This window comes from Buteo buteo, chromosome 13, assembly GCF_964188355.1.
Source record: "Buteo buteo chromosome 13, bButBut1.hap1.1, whole genome shotgun sequence".
NCBI classification, from domain to species: Eukaryota; Metazoa; Chordata; class Aves; order Accipitriformes; family Accipitridae; genus Buteo; species Buteo buteo.
The window spans coordinates 15,597,516-15,618,105 of record NC_134183.1 but is presented as its reverse complement, the minus strand read 5'-3'; positions in this window follow the sequence as shown (position 1 = coordinate 15,618,105).

Below are 20,590 nucleotides of genomic sequence, written 5' to 3'. Positions count from 1 at the left end.
CAGTGATGTTGGAGTGAAACACGCACAAGCTGTACAGGGCTTTTTTGGAGTGGGAATGTTGCCTCCAGGCCTGGATGGTGCTGAGCGGTTTCATCACCCGTTAAGCCCTTCTCAAAGCCCAGTCATGTATTTTAATGAGCGTTCCAGTTGTGCTATAGAAAACCTTTGTAAAACTCTGGCCAGCTGCCTAGAAAATGACTGAATGAGAAACCTCTGTTTTCTGGCTGTGGAGTCATCGGTTACCTGGCTATCTTTGACTGCTCCACTGCATGTCATCGAAGGACAATTCATTCATTCATTCATTCATTCATTCACCACAAACTCCATTAACCTCCTACATGAGCCAAAAGGGTTCTGAATCTTGAAGATGCCCCATGAGTCTCTCCATGACACCAGCTAATTATCTCCTCATTAACAACAACATTAGCATTCCATTTGATATATACAAGTTAATTTGTTAATTGTACTTTAATTACAAAGTTATTAAGAGCTCAGAGGCATTCAACAGAAGATTGCAATTAACACAAGCTGCAAAATTGCTCCCAGCAATTTGGAGATGTTATCGGAAACTGATTCTCTGCATTCAACTGAAGATGGAAAAGAGACAGGAGATTTATGTGCTGACATCATGAATTCCCTCTGCTCCCTCTGAAGATCCTTTCCCTCACACCCTGGGAAGCACCAGGAGCTGCCATGTTGAGATACTCCTCATATAACTGGTTTCTCTGGCTCATGTTTCGGAAGCTCCACTCCTTGCTGTGCACCCAGCAGAGGAGGGAGGGACGGAGGAAGGAGCATCTCAACCAGGGGCTGAGCGGACTCAAGAACTCACATGAAGGACTTGGCATCTCGCGGATCAGGCCTGCACATAGACACAAAGCTGCAGGTGCTGCCTTCTGTTGTGGAGAGCCTATAGTAAGATCTTACTCCTCTCCAGCGTTGAATCGTGCCTACGCATGACACGGGTTCTCACCCGCACTGCCGGGGATGGCTGAACACCTCCCGGCCATCAGTTCAGAAGAGTGACTCGCATCTGCTCCGTGCAGCTTCCTCACTCAGCCTCCTTCCAGGCTCCTGTGTCAGGGTAGGCTCTGTTTTGTCTTATTAAATGCCCACACAGGTCGTGTCTGGGCAGTTAGTCTTGCACTGAGCACTTGGGTGAAAAGTGGAGACTACGGATCTCCCACCAGGCAGCTCCACCATAACTGCAGAGGTCTCCCGGGGATGAGGCTACATCCTGGCGATGCTCCATCCCAACCCCATGTGCACCGGCATCTCTTAGATAGGTTGCCTCCAAACCACTGAACTCTTAATGACGGACACCAAGCTCTCCAACCCTTGCAGCTACAATGATTAAAAAGAAAACAACCTGGTGTAACCAGGCGTCATGCACCGTATAAAATTAAGGCTTTGTCTGCTCCTTCCTAACGTGCTGGTGTTCATGACTAATGCCATGATCTGCCCTGTGCCTCCTGAAGAAAACCAGGCAGTGGAGGTTCCCCTGGGCTTGATGAGATTTCCCGTTCTCTTTTTCTTTCTTTCTTTCTTTCTTTCCATTTATCTGAAGTGTCCTACTGCAACGTCATTCTTTAGATTAGCTGTCAGATCTGCTGGAAAAATGCACCGGTGAATATGGCCATTATCCACCCAACCAGGCAGACCAGAGCTCTGTCACTCCTGCATAAAAGGGGCACTGTGGACAGGGAAAAGCAGGACATTGGCCTTAGTGCATTCCAGAGCCAGAAATAAATGATAAATATAGAGGATTTACAAATGGATTTAAAATAAAATTTCATTTTCCTACTGGCCTTACTAATGGTGAATTTCTTAAATGCTTTCATTTCGTACCTTATGAAACACTGTGAGTTATGAAATGCCAATGGTACTTTATTAAAAAGGCCCCAAAGAAATTTTCTAACTTCTTTGAAAAAGTACTTGTAGGGAATAATCACCAGCCCAAGGATTAGGACATCCTAAAGAATGGGGGGGGGAGAATTTCATACCTGCTAGAGAAATCTATAAAATAGTGTTCAGAAACCATGCAGATACAGAAAGGAATTTATTCCCTATAAATTATATATAGGTAGGCTCATTTCTACAGATCTGTATTATGCTCATTTCAGCTGGCCTCTATTCCTTTCATCCCAGTCTGGTTTTATTGCACTGTTACCTTTGGGAATCCATCCCACTTTTGCAATACAAAACACATCTCTGGGAGTACCGAGTTTTCCCCACTCAGACAGTCCCTGTCGTTACCTCTGGATCTGAGTGTTTTTCCTGTTACACTGCTATCACCTTTTTGTTCAGATTCCCTCTGCCTTCAGCTTAACTATGCTGACATGCGCCAGCTGAAGCCTGGCTTGGTGAAAGTTGAGTTGCATCAGGATAATTTACTTGATTTCATCCAACCTTACGTTTCAGAGCCATGATCATCACTTTTCTCCTCACAGTGACTCTCACCCACCTTTTCCAGGGGGAAAACTTAGGAGGACTTTGGGGATATGAGGAGGTAAAAAGGATTCTAGTTTTTTGGTCTATCTTTCCAGATATCTGTTATAGGAGTTTCCTAACAGCCAGATCAAAACTCAGCTAAGTGTAATAGGAAATACAGCAGTCCGAATGGTGACTTCTAGGGAGAAATGTGCCAGTCTTGAAAATGCCAGTTTCCTCATCATATTCCCCTCTTATACCTCTTTTAATACACTGTTTGGCTTTGCCAGAGCAAGAGCGGGCTGTTATGGGGTTTGTGTGCCAGCCAGGCAATGCACACACCCCGTGCTCTCGAACTACATGAACTCCCTGTGCAGCACTACAACAATTACTGCGATGCACCACGGCACACCAGCTAGACAAAATTTAATGTCAGAATGATTCAAACTGAAATACTTAAGTTTGAGTTTCCTAGCAGCAAATCAAAATGTGTCAGCAAGAGTCAAATCCCTAAATTAATTGTGTACAAATTGGAGAATTAAAAAGTGATTCCTTCTGTTTGGCCCATGGTTAGAGCAGGAATAAAACAAATTATAAATAAAAATTAGCTCATAAGCAAAACCCTAAATAAGAAAAAGTTCTCATACTCATTTCAGTGAAGCTACAGCTCCTCAGACTTCTGATGCTAAAGCACTGGTGGGCAGCGCAGGGGGAAAGCAGTTCCCAGAGGGGAGGACTCAGTTAATTTTGCTTTGCATTTCACTGTGCTAAAGGAATCTCATTCCAACTAGTATGAAGTTATCAAAGCTGGAAATAATATAGAAGAAATTGTAATAATAATAATTATTATGATTTTCAAAAAGACCTAATTCCAGCAGAAATGTGTCTTTGATGAATTAAAAACTACTCTTGCATTCATCAAATATTTCTATCCAAAGGAGGGGAAATATATTCCTAATATTATGATATTTCAAAGAATCGTTTAGACCTCCTTGGACAGGTGCTCACTGATTTTGATGAAAACTGGGGGGAAATTTAAGCAAACAGAGGCCAGAGGTGTTCCTGGACCTCTGCTCAGTAAAACCATAACCATCACGTACTGAGGGCACTCTGTTCCTTTGCCGTAGGCCGGACCCCCTGCAGGCAGCCTGCACACACGTGATGAATAGAGTAGAATAGGTTTTGGTTAGAAGGGAAACTACAACTATCATCTAGTCCAACAGCCTGACCATTTCAGGGCAAATACAAATAGAGAAGAAAGGATGCTGACAAAAATTCAAAATAGTGGGTAAAAAAGGGATAGTTCAGGATAAGAAGTCACCAAAGGTAAGGACTGCATGGAGTTGGTGGGAGACAATTGGGGGATTCCACACCTAGGGAAGGGGAAAGAGGCCCCCCGAGATACCTTCTCCCCCTTCTTCAGCTAATCAGACATGCTGCCATGCCATGGGAAGGGGACATAAGTCTGTGGGAGCCCTAGGATGAAGCATGGCCCTAAGCATGATGGAGTGAAGCAGGAAATAATGGCATGGTGGGGAAGAGGAGGATGCCAAGAGCCTCTGGCGTGGAGAGGACAAAAGTCTGAAGTCATAAGGAAGATGAGGGACCAGCGTGGAGGAAGGGGTGGGAGGATGCTGGGGGGTCAGAGGCTGGCATGCATGGAGGTAGATGGGGAGGGCATGAAGTGCGAGCAAGTCTTTGGGCTCAGCATCCTGGGAAAATTCATTTCTTTAATTAGTGTATTCAGCAGGAAACTGAGACCAGCCTTTTTGTGCTGGCATCTCTGCAAGGCCGGGGGCTCCTCAACCTTGTCCATACCTGGGTGTCTTTCTGCAAAGCACCATAGTGCAGTGGTCCAAAGCTGTTGCTCTCACACCTTCCCTTGAATTTTGCAGCAGGTAAAGAGAGCTGTCAGACACCAGGACTCTATTCACACTAAATATTAAGTGTGAATATTAAGTGCCCCAGACTTCCCATGCGCTGGCTGGAAAAAATAATGCCAGTGTTAAATTGTTTGGCACTGCCTCTGAGGGCTGCATTTGAGTCTTCAGAAAAAAAAAAAAAAACAACCCCAAAAAACCCACCCTTGAAACTGGCAAAACTTGCCTGTTTTCAGGGGAGATTTAAACACAACCTCAGCTGCCTGAGGTACACAAGCTGTTCTCAGGAAAAAGGCATGGGATTGAGTAAACCTGAGAGAAGTCTGGATTTCAAGCAACAATGATGTTTAGCCTGGAGAAGAGAAGGCTCTGGGGAAATTTTATAGCAGCCATCCAGTACCTAAAGGGGGCCTACAGGAAAGATGAAGAGGGACTTTTTAGAAGGGCGTGTAGTGACACAACAAGGGGTAATGGCTTTAAACTGAAAGAAGGTAGATTTAGATTAGATGTAAGGAAGAAATTCTTCACTGTGAGGGTGGTGAGGCACTAGAACAGGTTGCCCGGAGAAGTGGTGGCTGCCCCGTCCCTGGCAGTGTTCAAGGCCAGGTTGGATGGGGCTTTGAGCAACCTGCTCTAGTGGAAGGTGTCCCTGCCCATGGCAGGGGGGTTGGAACTAGATGATCTCTAAGGTCCCTTCCAACCCAAACCATTCTATGATTCTATGAAACCCAGCACCTGGTCTGTCGGCTGGAGCTGGTCAAAACTTTCAATTCAAGGCATTTTTAAACCAGACTCATTTGACCCAATGGAACTGCTCATCCTGATGATATTCTGAGGGTTTTCTATCAAAGTACAAATTTTTCAGGACTTTGACAGCAGAAAAATGAAATATGCCTATCAATCAAAGGAAAAACTCAGTAAATCCCATCTATTTTGACCATGCAGCTAATCCTCTTCTATTTGAATTGCCAAAGAGCTGCTTGAAATATTTAACTTGTCAGCTGACAAAACCCAGGAATATTTGGTGTCTAGCATTTAGACAAAACTCAACTAATTTTATCTACAATTGATCAACTTTTTGTCCCCCAGAAATTGTCTTAATCTCGTTCATTCTGAATTGAGTTGGGGTGACTGCATCTGCTGGAGACTGCAAAGGCTTTAATATTTATTATTTGCAGAGGACAACAGCTAGCACAGAGCAGATCCTTCCCACACAAACTGGGCCTCCTGAGGAGACAGAAATGTATGTGCAACATGACCCCGTTCGTAGCAAAAAGCAGGATAAAAGTGAGTTTTTCAGGTGAATGGCATTGACAGGACATCAGCCATGGACATATGCTTAGGGAGGTTGTGTCCAGGAAATTGGGACACAAAAATTGCTTAGAAACCTGGGTAGGATGGTTGAACATATAAGGATGGTTTGCTGATTTTCAGCACAAAGATGAAACTACTTACCCTGCTGCTGTCTGGCCCAAATAAAATCAAATTATCAACATCACATGAAACATCACCAGAAAGTAAGAAATAGGGGCAAGCATTTGCAGCACTGACTCGGTGTTGGGACACTCAGGATCAAGCCTAGAGATCAAAGCAAACAAAGGACAGAGCTGAGTTTACCTCCTCAGATCCCACAAGGTGCCCCATGTGTTCAGCCCCAGGGAGGTCTCTTCTGCTATTCAAGCAAAAGAGCTTGAAAAATCTTTTCGTTTTTCAAGACCAGCTAAATTCCCATTACTGTTTCTGCTCCGGTTAAAAAGCAAGCTCACAATCTCCATCCTGGGCCTTTTTAACAAAACACTTTTCCATGCTTTTGCGCCCAGGTCTTTCGGAGTCAGCAGGAGCCTTCACCTGCTGAAGGACAGGACCACGTTGGGCTAATAGAGACCATCAAGGCCAGATTGCTCACCATGGAAGCTCTTGAAGTGGTTTGCTGTAAAAAGGCAGACAGTGATTTCTTGCCTCCTCCAAACAAGCTCTGCAATGGCCAGCCCCCCCGCAATGCTTCCACTTTGGCTGAACCAGCTCTCTAAAATTCGGTCGTGCGAGCATCTTGTCTCAGCAGCAAGACCCTCTTCTGCTTCTGAAGCTGCCCTGGTCTTTCACTCTGGCCTTCTCCAGAAGAAGGAGGGACGGTTCAGCCTAATGAGGCAGCTGCTGTTTGGCCGATGCAAGCTGGTTCCTGGGGAGGGGAGCGACTCGGAGCTCACCCGAGCTCCCTGCACAGAGCTTGCGGAGGAATGTGGTCGAAAGCCAAAGAGTTGTCAGGCTCTCTCCCGCTGCAGATTTGCCAGGAGGTCTATAAAAATGTCATTGTCTCTCAGCTGCTGGTGATTATATTCCCCTTTACTATGGCTGCTGGTAATATGTATGTGTATATATAAGGGGGAATATCATTTCTGCACAGTGCTGGCCTCCCCCTGGCCTTTTTCAAACAATAATAGACTAAATATAAGGAGACAGAAGCCGTTACTTGGCTCTTTAGCCGGTGCCAAGGAAAATGAATAATTAAGAGCGTATTACTTGCAATGAATTTATACTGATGCTTTCAAGTTAGGACCCACTAAGATCTTTTCTAAAATACATCATTCCCCCTTCATGTTTCATACAGATTTCATATTCCAACCTAATGCTTTATAGCAGCTACTGTTTAGATCTGAGTTAAAAGAAAGGCAGGCTTTAGGTTTCCATTACAAGTCAGGAAAGAGCTTGGGCGTAAAGGAATGAGGCAGCTAATGTTTTGTCTGTATTTTACCTGCCTGCAACTTCACATCTCATCAGCCAGAAAAGATCGCTTTGGGATCTTCAGTACAAGTTGCCAGAAATGTGGTCCTAAAGAGAGAAGGAATTGAAGCCCCCACTAGCAAAACTCACTTACATTGATGCTGGTCCCAAATACAAAGGTGCTGGGGAGCAGCTGGTCCCAGAAGAGTGCACAGAGGCTGTGAGCTCAGCTGATGTCTTCCTCCACACACACTTTTTTTGGGGGGGAATATCTCAGTGTGAATTCAGCAGATGATACCCAATTCAGTGAGGCTTTTTTGAAGAACAGGTACATCACTCTCCTCTTCTGATGCCCAGTCAAGGTTAGTACTGGCAGCAAACCTGCCAGGGAATAGCCTGGCCACAGAGGGACACTGTCCCTGTGCCTTTTCTGCTGTAAGACCAAGGCTGCAGCATGCTGGTCGAGCAGCCTGGAAAAAGAATTTGATGGCTGGGGAACCCCAGGGGACCTTGTTTAATGGAGGGCTGTAGTCTTTGGGGCCACCCATTTGGAACCAACACAGAATTAATTTCTCAAGGGGAGAAATTGGTACTGTGTATTAAGGAAGAAAACAACCCCCTCTGCCACCTTCCACTAATTGCATGGTTAGATGAGGATTTGGTAGGCAGCTGTCCAGTGTGGGAAGCTTTGTGATGTGAAACAGAGATGACAGCAAAGGACCAACAGCAAGAGGTTTCGGATGCTCTATTTACTGAGCTTATTCAAGAAAAGATCAGAGAAGTGACTTGATCACAAAACCTCCAGAGAAGGCTCTGAAACCAAGAGGCAAAGATGCAGCAAGGTTTAATGGCTGTCAATGAAAAGTTAAACAAAACTGTCCAGAAATAAGTGCAAATTCAGAAATCTTAGCTAGCTGTCTCTACACCCGTGTTCAATCCTGCATAAGCACCTTAACACAGAAATAATTTGTGGGAATCTCAGACCTGAATTATGCAGAAAGTCAGACTGGATCATCCCCAGGGTCCATGCTGGCCTTGCACGGTGGGTTTTTGCAAAAGGCATCAGGTTAGGTTTATTCCAAATGTGAGAACCCAGCTGTAAGGTCTGCAATCAGTGACAAAAACACAAGGTAAATACGTAGAAGTTAGTGGCAATGTAAAGCCATGGCCTACACTTCTGTTCAATTGGCTACTCGACATTAACAATATGCCAGTAAGAGTATCTGACCATTTTGAAAGGAAGTGCCTTTCAGCTGGCTGCACGCCTTCTCAAACTCACATGTTTGCCCAGGCCTTTGAAGGTATGGAAAAAGACTGTAGGAAGCGCAAAAAGGACAGAAAAGTCCCTTTTTCACAGTCAGTTCAGCGGCAGGCCCTTGTGATTGGTGCACTGTGGTGCAGTTATAAACATGTAACTGCCATTAATTATGAGGCCTTTGTGGTATTTCTCTGGGTGACTCCCTTGCTATGCTCTGAGAAGGTACATGTAAATAGCCATCGTTAGAGGAAGCCACAGAAAGCTGTAAAGTTACAGTGGATTTGTACTGACAATCCGCCAGATCTGAGATAATAAGTTTTCACGGGATCCAAAAACCTTGCAAACTTTTCCCTTTGAAGTCTACCACAAGGCTAATAAAGAGACCGCTGGGCTACCGAGATTTGTACTTTCAAATGTGTGGTGACTTAGCTTACATAAATGATAAAGAAAATACAAATTACAGCCGCCCTTCCAGAACAGCAATAAAATTGTTCCAAATTACATTTGTTTTCATTTGAAGAAACAGTTGTGGAGCATTGTAGGTGACCACCAGAGATCTCCCCCTCACAGCTGCTTTTTGGCAGCTCCGTGACAGCAGCCAGCAAGTCCGTACATTTAATGGATCTGAGTCCAGCAGGTCTCATGAATCAAAGGGGTCTCATGAATCAAAGGGGTCTCATGAATCAGCCTCTTGTTGGAAAACACAAGTTCATTAAGCCCCCAAATGTTTTGTCTAAAACATCTCCCCTTTGAAAGAGCTCTCATTGAGGTTTCTTTCCTTCCATTCAGCTCCACCTTTCTTTCATCTCCCTTCAGCCCTGGGAAGTGCCTGAACTAGAGTGATGCTTCCCAGGCTATTGACTGGGTAGGTCTAACCTAAATTGTTATTATTTTTTGCCATCATCCCAAGGAGAACCTGTCCTACAAAAGGCTGGACAAACAGGGGTGTCCCACTCATGTGGGATACCGGTAAGAGCAGGGGACTGAAAGGGACACATCTGGGTTTGATACTAGCTTGATGCTGTTTAAAATGTTGATCTTACTGTAGCTCAGTTTTCCCTGATGAAAATAAAGTTGAAAACAGGAAAAACTTCAGCCAAATTCTCCCGCAGCCTAAACTGCACTGAAGATCTTTGCTCTTCAGGTCCCACAAACATCTGAGGTATCATCTGTGCCCAGGAGGGATGCGGAGACTGGCTCAGCCTCCCAAGAAAGTGGTGCTTAGCATGAAGAATTAACCCTCTCCTCATCCCTGCGACAGGCGATCTTGTGGCTCTTGACCTCCCCCCAGAATCAGCAGATTAGCGGGGTAATACAGGGAAAGCAAACCCATTGCTGCTCAGAGAGCCCCAAATCTACTGAGGGGAAAGCATGCTCAGGGTGTAAACACCACACTGCTGAACTCCAACAGTTGCAATTTTTTTTTCTTTTTTTTTTCCCAAAGCAACTTCATAATAAATGAGGTCTTAAACTGAAATTGCTCTTTAGAGAAAGGAATTTCCACTGGGCGAGTTCGACACACAGGAGCAGTATTTGCAGGCACTCGATGGCTCTGATCCCAGAGGCGTTAACCACACAACCAGTACCCAGGCAATTTTAAATTTCTGTTTGAATATTCCTACAAGTGCCACTCCTGAGTTGATTTAACACCACGGCTGTGGTGTCTAATAGCTCTCCAGTGATTAATAACAGCCATTTGTTCAAAGCTAACAGCCCCAGTGTGACAGTAACAGATAAATTAGCAACATTAAAAATATGCTAAAGAAAACATTTATGTACTGGATCAGTGTAGTATGTGATAGTAATACACATCAGTAGTGCCAATAACAAGCTATTAATAATGAGTGCTATATGTTTAAGCATTTTTTGTCCAGTTCTCCCGTAATCGTTCTGACATTGTTCATATTTAGCTTGATGAGATGGGCCAGTTCTTATGGACATCAATGTTTTTTATGTGCTCAGGCATGAATATTGCAAGCAGATGGTGGGAGGAGCAAGAAGAAGGTATGGCATTGTATCTCTATCAGTTCCGTTTGTCACGGAGGAGCCAATGTGCCAAGTAATATTTGGGCATAAATTACAAGGCTGTTTACCAAATTACATCGCCAGCATTAGATGTCATGCAAAACATTTTAATAATGCAAATTAAAATTCTTCTGTTCAACAGATCCCGAGATGCTACACTTGCCTACCAGAAATCACTGCAACACACTGCTGTCCCCAGGGATGACCAGCAGCCAGCTGCGGGGAGCCAAGCCCACACCCTGCATCGCAGCCCTACTCCCAGCCATATTCCAGCTGAATGGAATATGAGCTTTTCTCATATTCCAGAGAAAAGCTATTTATCCTAAGGTTTAATGGAAGCCTGAAGCTGGCCTGAGCCATGCCCTCAGGGCAGGTTGAGAAAAGCGATCTGACACATCTCCACTTGATCGTCTGGAGCCTGCAGAAATAATCCCAGGGCATCACAGCACCCATCATGTAAAGAAACTGCCAACCCAGCTGGGTGCACCCTTGCATTTTGCTCTTATTGTCTGCTCATGACACTAAAGGAAAACATCAGACTATCACGTTTTGATCAGCTGTTGAGGCAAGAAAGGAAGGTCCTTTTGTTTAAATTACACATTGCAGTACCAAGCCCCTGTAGAAATTTGTGTATTATTAGGATGGGTTGGCTTTTATTTCTTTTATTTCTTTTGTTTTCACCACTGATATTCAGGTACATGCCATGAGACGGCACAATCTACAGTTTTCCCTGTACATATAATTCACAGCATGCAATAGATGCTGCCAGTTGCCTTGGTTTTGGTGCAAACAAAAATGAGTGCTGTTTAGGTGACAATATTCCTCAGGAAATCTTGCAAGGCAAGCACAAACCCTGAAATTTAGGACTAAGCAGTAGAAAACCTTGAAAACAGTCCAAACCCCGTTCCCAGATCTGTACATACAGGCTCCAACCATGCGAGCAATGACTGCTCACGTAGTCTGAGAGCAAAATCTACCTGCAATGTGCAATTCTGCATGGCCTCTCAGGAGATGTGTCTCCAAACGGCTCCAGGTATGGGATGGCGCTGTCAGCATGCACACATGCGTACGGAAGTTGGACACGGAGACCGTGCTGACAGATACATGATCTCATCGTTTTGAGCAAATTGTTATAGAGTTCAGCCTCTGCTCAACAGGCCCATTGCGACTGAGATGTTCAGGAACTATTTATCTCTCTTGTCAAAAAGTAATGGACCAGTATGATTATGTTTGTTTAATTTCAGCTAAACACTGCTTCCAAGTTATGTCTTGCTTTTAGGTGTTTGTTTAAACGCTCCCATTTTCCATTTTGAAATTTTTTTGGAAAAAAACCCAAACCATTTTCAACCGTAAGCTTCCCACTTAGCTGATAATTAATTTCTTATTTAAAAAAAATAAAATATTACTTTAGTGAAAAATTTCCAACTACCTTCGATGTTCTCCTCCTTGGGTCTCTGGCATCTTTTGCAAGGGAAGGATTCAGCTGGGGCTGGCGAGGAGCACAGCCTGCAGCCCATCCACACCACCGCTGTCGAACAGAGCCACCTGCTCCCCGTGAGCCTCGCCAACCCGGCCGAGTGTGAGCTCATGGGACAACCATCCCCTTTCAAGCATGACCTCACGGCTTAACAGCTCCTTGGCTTCAGCGTGTGGGAAAATGTAAGAGTTTCCCTCTGCTCTTCATTTTTAAAGTCACAGTTCTCAGTCTTCCCCAGGAGCCAAAACCACCCCTGATGACTACCAAGGAAGTAGTATGGTCTGGTGGACAGAGAGACAAAGACCTTCATCTGGGTTTGCTGTGATTTATAGCAAGGAGCTTCCTAACCCAACCCTGATTTTCCCCACTGGTTGCAATAGAAGCTTCTCCACAAAGACTTTGCAGCCTTGCTCTGCATAATGCCTCAATACTGTTATTTACAGGTGCGACCGGTTGTCACTGCCTGTTCCAAGTCTGTTTCTGCAGACACGTGGAGATGTCACCTGAAACTCACTCTTGAGTTACACAGTATAAAATCTGGGATCTGCTGTCCCACAAACACCAGCTTGCAGCCCTGGAGCAGCAGAGGAATATTAATGAGTCACCGTCAGTGTCAATGCCTGCATCCTTTCTATAAACTGTCATACAAACAGGAGAATCATATCTGAGAAGATCTGATTTGAGGCAGAAAAAGGCAAGGAAATATATTTACCTAAGGAGAGAGCATGGGAACAATAGGCCAAACAACAGCTGGGTAAATGAACATTTACAAATTACTAGGCTACCCAGTTTTAGTCTTGCAAACGCGGTTGGACCATTTTTCTTCTCAATTACATGACTCCAAGTCACTTTGAAACCAGTGGTTCTGCAGCTTTGTTTTCCACCTAGGGTTTCTGCCCAGACAATCCAGCATGTCGAGACTTTGCAGTGTGCCAATAGTTTGCCATCTACCTAGCAAAACCTCTGCAATTCCCCACCCCTCCCCAGCACTGAAAGGGGATGCCCTGTGATTCAGCATCGCTGTTTGCTGTCATGGAAAGTTGCCTTCTGCTCCCATATTTCACCCCACCCCAGGCTGTTTGTGTGCAGTAGAAATGTGTCGGGCTTTTTTTGCTTGAAAGATACCTCCTTGGCAATGCATCCCTGCAAGTCCTGAGCTGCAGGGAACTTTCTGACACATCTCACAAAATGCCTTTTATGGATTAATGCAGGGCACACGTTTTGGCTGAAGTCGTTTGTTTGCTGTGGCAGATTTGTGGGAAGGGCAGCTGTGATCAAAAGGATTTGGAGGGGGTATAGTAGCAGTTGCAGAACCTTCTCCAGATTTAATGGACATGAGGAACTGCACTGAAACTTGGCAGTTTGGTTTTGCTTTGAAGGCATGAGTTATGGCTTGTTCCCAAACAAGCAGGGGCAAATGTATCTCTAGATGCAGATGGTGCCAGAACTCAAGCCTAAATAACTCATTGCTGTTGCTGACCATGGCTTTAGCTGACTGACATTGGGAAGGGAAGGGCCAGCAGTCCCTGGAGGTCACTGCTGTGCGAGCGAGACAGGCACAGACTCAGATGGCAGATGTCTACCTGGCTCTCACAAGCCTAGTGCTGCTATGCCTTTATTTTGTCTCTGCTATCAACCCAGCCAGAAGCTGTGGTTGGCTGTGCTGCTGCTCAGAAGAGAATTCCAGATTTCATTCATTCAAGCCAAATCTCAACCTGGCTAAGAAAACACGGAGCAACGCAGATCAGGCCTATCAATCACTTGGATTGGCTTTCACGTTTCATGCAGGCAGCAAAAACCTTAATAAATATCAACTGCTGGAGATTTCTGACATTGCTGGAGAAGTTTTCCAGGTTGCTGGTGGAGCAGAAGTTAACCAGAACCCAGTGCGTATGCTGGAGCCCCAGGGCTAAGGAATGGAGGGGACCACAGGGAACTGAGTAGCAGCCAAGTGTGCATAAACCACCCAGAGACTCGTGGTGTGCAGGAAGGGATAGGAAAGCAAATAGCTAAAAAGGCTGGAAAAAGCAGCCCAAGGAATTGCCTGGTGGCATTGGAGGACAATAAAACCCAAAATGTGCTGTTCAGAGTCAAGTTAACTCTTCATTGCAAAGAAGATGGAGTCAAACTTCTCCTGCCTTCAAGAGGAGTCTGTCCTTTAACCCTGAGCCCCTGAATGGTGAATTTAAGCTTCTGCAAGTAGCAAACTCTAGTGACCCTAGAAGCAGCAAACTGGACCCAAGCACAGACTCGAAGCACATATCTGTGTACCTGGCCAGAAGGGATTTTATGCCAAGACTGTTCAAGCTGAAGGATGTTGCCTAAAAAACAAGGGAGACCTAAGGTACACCTGTAGTGTTGCCAAAGCTCAAACACATGCATGAGCAAGAGCTATGGCTGGAAAACCTGGGCTGGAGGAGCTTCTGCTGCAGCAGCCCCTTGCCACCCCTAGCAGCCCAGTCTCCATCCTTTTGGTTCACACACAGGAACTGTAACACGGCTGATCAGCAAATGCCCAGATATTTCCTTTAGAGTTATTAGGCAGGAAATCTGCCTACATTAGTGATGCCAGCTCATGTTGCAGACCTTTGCCCTGATGGTGTGAACATTGCACTTTCCCTCTTTCCCCATCACTTGCTCCACTCCGTATGTGAGTTGGTGCAAGATGCTTATTCTTTTCTGGCTTATTTCAGACCAAGACTCATTTGCAAGAGCCCAACTGTCATCACATTTATTTTTCTTCCTCATGCTTTTCTTGGCTTGGTGTGCTGGGCAGTGATGGTATGTGGACCCATGGGACCCCAGATGTGCTATGAAATGATGCAGAAGCATCAATATTTTCACTTTGAACGGATGGGGTTTTCTGCTGATCGCCAACTCGTTGCAGTCAAGGTTGTTTAAGGGCTTGGACAAGAAGAAAAGCACTGGTGGAAACAAAGGAGGGAAGAAATGCTTGAATGCAATGGTCTAGGGGAGATGACTTGGTTTTAATAGGGCTGATTACGATGCAGAAACAGAGTTGCTGAAAACCAGCTCCCTGACTTCACTGCTGATAAATCTCTGTGCTTCACTATGAATGACGCAGGCAGCAAATCTGACAGAGGCACGTTCCTTATAGCTTTGTTTTAAAGGCATTGCTTCTACAAAGTGCACTCTGAAGGCTCCGTGAAGATGGGGCTTGATCCTGCCAAAACAGATTCCTGTACTGAGCTGTGACCCTGTGACTACCCCCACAGGGGTTGCAGATGAGTGTTTTCTGGTACAGAGCCAGAGGTGGTATGTTAAAGTGAAAAGAAGACAAGGGTGGGAGGCTCAGGGGCAGGTCTGGAGGTCAGGTGGTGCTAAGACCAATGGCAGCAGCTGCTCAAACTTTGTAAAGAAGATAAAATCATTCCCTCTCACAGTATTGATGGATTGACCAGAATAAAAGCAGAATAAGCAAGTCCTGAAAACTCCTCAGGGTTACAGTCACACTAACCACCTTGTTTATGATGAGACTAGTTTGGTTCAGCTAAGGTAAGGCGCAGCTGTGCTAGGTCCTGTGCAGACACACCGGGACCCATCCTGCCCCAGCTAATTTATGCCATCAAGACAGAAACAAGGTGGGAGAGAACACTTACCCTCCCAGGTGACTTGGAGGCATGCAAAGTCTTTCCCATGCCTCAGTTTCCCATTTAGAAAATGAAGATAGCAATACTCACCAATTTTTAGCAGATACCAAAAAGCACTGTGCCATATTCATGTGTTTTTATCGTTAGCACAATATTGGTATATGCTGGTTCAAACTGCAGGAAAACAGCTATGCTGTAATTAAAGCAAAATTAAGTATAGCTTTGATATAGCTATAGAAGATACACGCATTCTCTCTTGAAAGAGGAATTGATGTTCACATAATATAGCCCTGCTGATCTTCCAGGAGCTCTCAACAGCACAGGGGAACTTCGAGTGAGCCATGTGATGCTTTCCATATCCAGCACTCCTAGTGTTTTAAACCGAGCACCCTCGGTGTGATTTCTTTTGATTTACTTATTATAGAAGTTTTTTTAAAAACCTCTGATCATCTGGTTTTCATACGTTGTGTGACACTGGGGAAGAGAAATTGGGGCTGTGCAGCATACTTCTAACGCAGTTCCAGGACACATTAATACCAAAGGCAGGAAAGCATTCCTAAGCAGTAATAATTGTTAAATAAAAAGAAGAGAAATGCCAGCCAGAAAATGGAGAAACAGAAGTCTATCAAAAATATCATTAATAAAGGAGAACAAATACACTAAACAGACTCTTTCAAATGGAAAACCACAGACACTGAGAGGCACTTTGCCTGCTTGCAAAAAATGGAAGGTGTCATGAATTGCTACATGCCATCAAGGAGAGCAGGGCAGCGTGAAACCACTGGGCTGCAGTGAAAGAAGGCTTATGCCCAGAGCCAGGTGCTTTCAACAAATGTTTATAATTTCTCATTCATTGTTAAATTTTGCCATTTCTTCCTGCGCCGACAAGGACTTCTATCAGAATAGACCAAACTTCACCCACTTTGCAGATGGTCTCTGAAAGAAACTTCCCCTTCCCAATCAGGGGCGTTTAAAAAAAAAAAATCAAATAAGAAATAAATACAGCTTTCTTGTTGAGAACAAAAAGGTATTTTGAGCTCCCACCTGTAGAAAGGAGACCAGCAGTCCTATGAACAGCAAAGCGAACATACTCTGTTTTCCTACAGATATGTGACTCTCCTTCGAGTGATTTCATAACTGAATTAGGCTAAGATTTCTGTCATCTCTGCCCATGCCTATAAAATTCCTCTCTTGTTCTTTTTGCAACTCCCCTCGCAGGACAAGTTGGCTGTGACACGTCAGCTGCTGTGCTCGGCTGTGGGAATCGGGCCAAAGCGATTAGAGCAAAATTGAGGCTGTCCAAACCTCAGCAGGGTTTGGGTTTTCTTCCTCCTTAGCAGCCAGTTTTCCATGTAGGTACACAGATTTGTTATTTAGATATTTACCTTCCTGTCAAATTCAGTTGAAATCAGGCAGGGCATTTGAGCACGAGAAGGTGCATGAGGACAGACAGAAATAGATGTCTGTCGACCAACCGACTGCCTGGATGCCCTTTCCCTTTCCCCAGGCAGGCTTGAAACATGATTTTCTCCTGAAATAGGGAGAAATTTTTGCAGGAAGGTCTTTGGTCTCACAAACAAAACTCTGACAGTTTTAAGTATCCCTCCTGGAACTGCAAGGCGTGCTCCCTTGGTTCCCAATGTCTGCAACAACTTCAGACGTTGTGGTAAAATGCTCTTTATCTGCAAACAGCATTTCCCAGAGAAGAGACAGTTTCAAAGACCTTATTTTTTCCCAAATGATGAGAATATAGCATGCAGGGCAGATAAGACACCTCATGTGCACCCAGGGCCCATCCCGCCCTGTATGCAGTGTCCATCAGTGCCCAATGCCTGCACCTAGGAAAGGTTTATAGGAAGCAAACCAAGGATACAGCCCTGCCTCTCCTGGACAGCCCTGGACTTGCAGTTGTCACCAGGATGGGAATTTGTGGAGCTGGAGGCTGTCTCTGAGCCTCAGCCCCTGCATAGGAAGAACCCTAGAAACTGGGTTGCTCCCCTTACTACAGGAAGAGGCAAACAGCTCTTATCTCACTTGCCAATGTGACTGGGGAGATGGGAATGGGAAGGACCCTTCCCAAAGCCAGATTTGATGTCTGGTTTCAGCAAGCAGCCAAACAACACTCCCAACTGCACTGCCCACGCACAGGAACTCACAATATGAGGTTTTAATTGACAATGTATTCTTTTCTCTGCAACATCATTTTGCATAACTTCAGCTTAATCTTCTTGACCAAAAATGGAAGTGAGAAAAGAAAAGCTTCCTCTTTGAATGAGCGGCTCACACCTGGCTTACCAAAAAGCATATTGCAATCCAGTAATATTCATCACAAAACTGTAGGGAAGGAAGTGGGAAGGAACTTGGGGATATCGTCCCTCAAATATTTTAAACCAAAGGTTCATGTCACTTCCATGAGAATAAAAGAAGCTATTGACCATTTGATGGCTCCTCTTTATAATTAATTCGGTATTAGGCTTTGAATATTCATTTGTTATTTCTGCTCCCCACATTTCACTTGCTTGAATGGAAATGCATAGAGAGGACTTCTGTGTTGATTTGCTGTCCCTTCACAAAGCACCTTCTGAAACCCTACGACCGAGAGGTAGCCAGGGACCACCCGACTGAAAATACCTGAACCAGTCTGTTCTCCCTTGTTGCAGCCCAGGACTTAGTATAACCCATTCCTGGCAAAAAAATAAAAAAAAAAAATAAAAAAAAAATCCCCCAATGCCAGTTGCTGGTGGGTATGTGCAACTTCGTGTTTCCCAGCTATTCAGCCAAACAGGCCTTTCCATAGTCTCAGGCTGGAACATGTCCTGAGCAGCCAGTTTCTTTTTTGTGTGGCAAGAAAAAACATCATTTTTTAAATCATGCAAATGAGGAACAAGATCCATGTATAAAATAAACAGACAACCCATTTTTCACCTATAATTGTTTCTTTGCCACATTAATAAAAATATGGTGTGTATTATGGTTAATGAATATGTAAATGAGAGATGATTAATAACTCATTTGGAAAAAAATGGGAAGATTCATTTACCTTCTGTAATTCCTCTGTGCTTCCCATCTTCTGTTCGATGTCCTTCCAGCTCCCATCTCTTAATGCCTGAACGGGGTCCCAACAAAATAATAGAAACAACATTGCCAGTATTAAACCCAAGATCATGCCCAAAGCATTTGTTTTTTTCATCTCTTTGAGGGCAATACCATGCATGGAATAAAACTCCAGTCACCCAAAAACACTCGAGCTAAGCAACCTGGCCTAGACATAAAGGTTTAGGATCTGCATTCCAGCTGGATAAATAAACCCCCTTGCCAAGGTGTCCTCCCGCGGGAGAACCATGGGGTGTGAGTGTGGGCTGGGCAAAGGTTTTTCACTTAAAAGCTCCTTTGATAGGGGCCTTTTTCCACCCTTTATGACATCCTTGTCTATGGGCAATACCCCTTTTTTTTGACAATATGATGGGATTTTGGTTTTAATCTGGAAGTTTTCTCTAGAAAATGTCTGATGGTGAAACATTTCCCTCTTTCCCGCCCCATTTTTGTACAAAGTACCTCCTATCTGTGCTGTCTGTCCTGCACAGACCCCATTCAACCTTGTTCCATACCCTCTGGCACTGCAACAACAGTACAGACCCCACCAAAACCCTCAGCCTTTACCCTGAAACCCCTAATTTCCTGAGAGCTGGGGGTGAGATCTGTCTGAGCCCCTGGCATGAACTTTGCTTCCCTGGGCACCAGCTCGCGTTTCTTGGGCAGCTGAAAGCCCAAAGGAGTGTCTAGCTTGGGGGACACACACACACTCCCCTCCTGCTCATTATCATCTCATATGTGAGGCCGCTTGGGCTGGAGTCCATTCGCAGAGTCTCCCACATCCTCCCAGCATCACTTCTTTACCTTTTCTTTCGTAGAGGGGCGAGAGTCCATTTGCCTGCTGCTCTAAGAACAAACAAGGCAACTCGGCAGGCAAATCAGGCTACTGAGTCTGTAGGAGGCATCTCTCATCAGCTCGTGATCAGGAACGCAGCGCGGTCGTGTCTGCTCCCAGACATCTTCAAGCTGGCAAGGCTGTGCAGGAGGAGGCCCTTGGAGTCTGTGTAACGGAAAAAATGCAAACCACTTCTCAGGGGAAACGCTGTGAATTTTTTTAAAAGCTAAATGCTTCTTTTCTTTCTTCTTCCTAAATTTCCCTTGCTTTCCAGGCTATATTTTAAAGGAAAAGTTGAATGGTCAGGAAAAAGTGCTGCTTGCTGCTCAGCAGAACACTTGCAGCTTGTGACTGCGCACAGGGCATCTTCCAGGATCACAGCAGCCCACCCGTTGCAGAAAAGGTCCCTTCTCTCTACATTTAAGCAGAGCTGTTACGAAAAGCCAATTGCCCCCTGAATTACTAAGATTTCACCTGAGCTGTAGATTATCCCCTAGCTTTTACCAGCCTACAAAATTCAGGGTCAGCAGATGCTGGGCCAGTTGCAGCACACCCAGGGCTTGACTCGGGAGCCATCAGAGCGAGCAGGTATCACACAAGCCGGTGCCTCCTCCACAGCACAGGGCTGCTAGAATCAGCAAAGGCTATTTTTTGGGCCACAATGAAGAGCTGGGATGTAGCAGAAGCAGGCACAGGACTGTTTGCAAAGTCCTTTGGTGATGACCAAGGTCTACACAGAGAAGCCAAACTCTTCCAAGCACCGGTGCATGCTGCAAGTTTGCCGTGCTTGGCCGGTCTCATGCATCAGTGCACCAACCTCACAGCTATGCAGGACAGAGGAAACAGTCCCTCCAGATTTCTGCTCCAGCATTCCTGTTTGTTCAGTGTTTGCATCATTTAGCAGTCACCCTGTTAACACACACTTTTCTTTTGGAATAAAATATCCACACTGGGACCCCCCTGAACTGCTCGGTACAAACCACTCAAGTGCAGGCACCAGGGTCAGAGGATTTCTCCTTTGTTTCGCTACAGCTTGGTAGGTTAACTGGTGCTTGGCAGTGATTTCCCCCCCCCCCCCCCCCCCCGCATTAACTGACTGACTCTGCAGAGCACTAAGAGGCAACTGAGCTGGTTGGGGTCTTGAATTTCCTCCCAGCTCCTCAGGACACACAGACCTTGGCTGCACAGCATTTCCGAGGACCTTGCACTAATTCCTTTGGATGCTCTTTCTGCACCCTGCAAGCTCAACTACAAGGACAC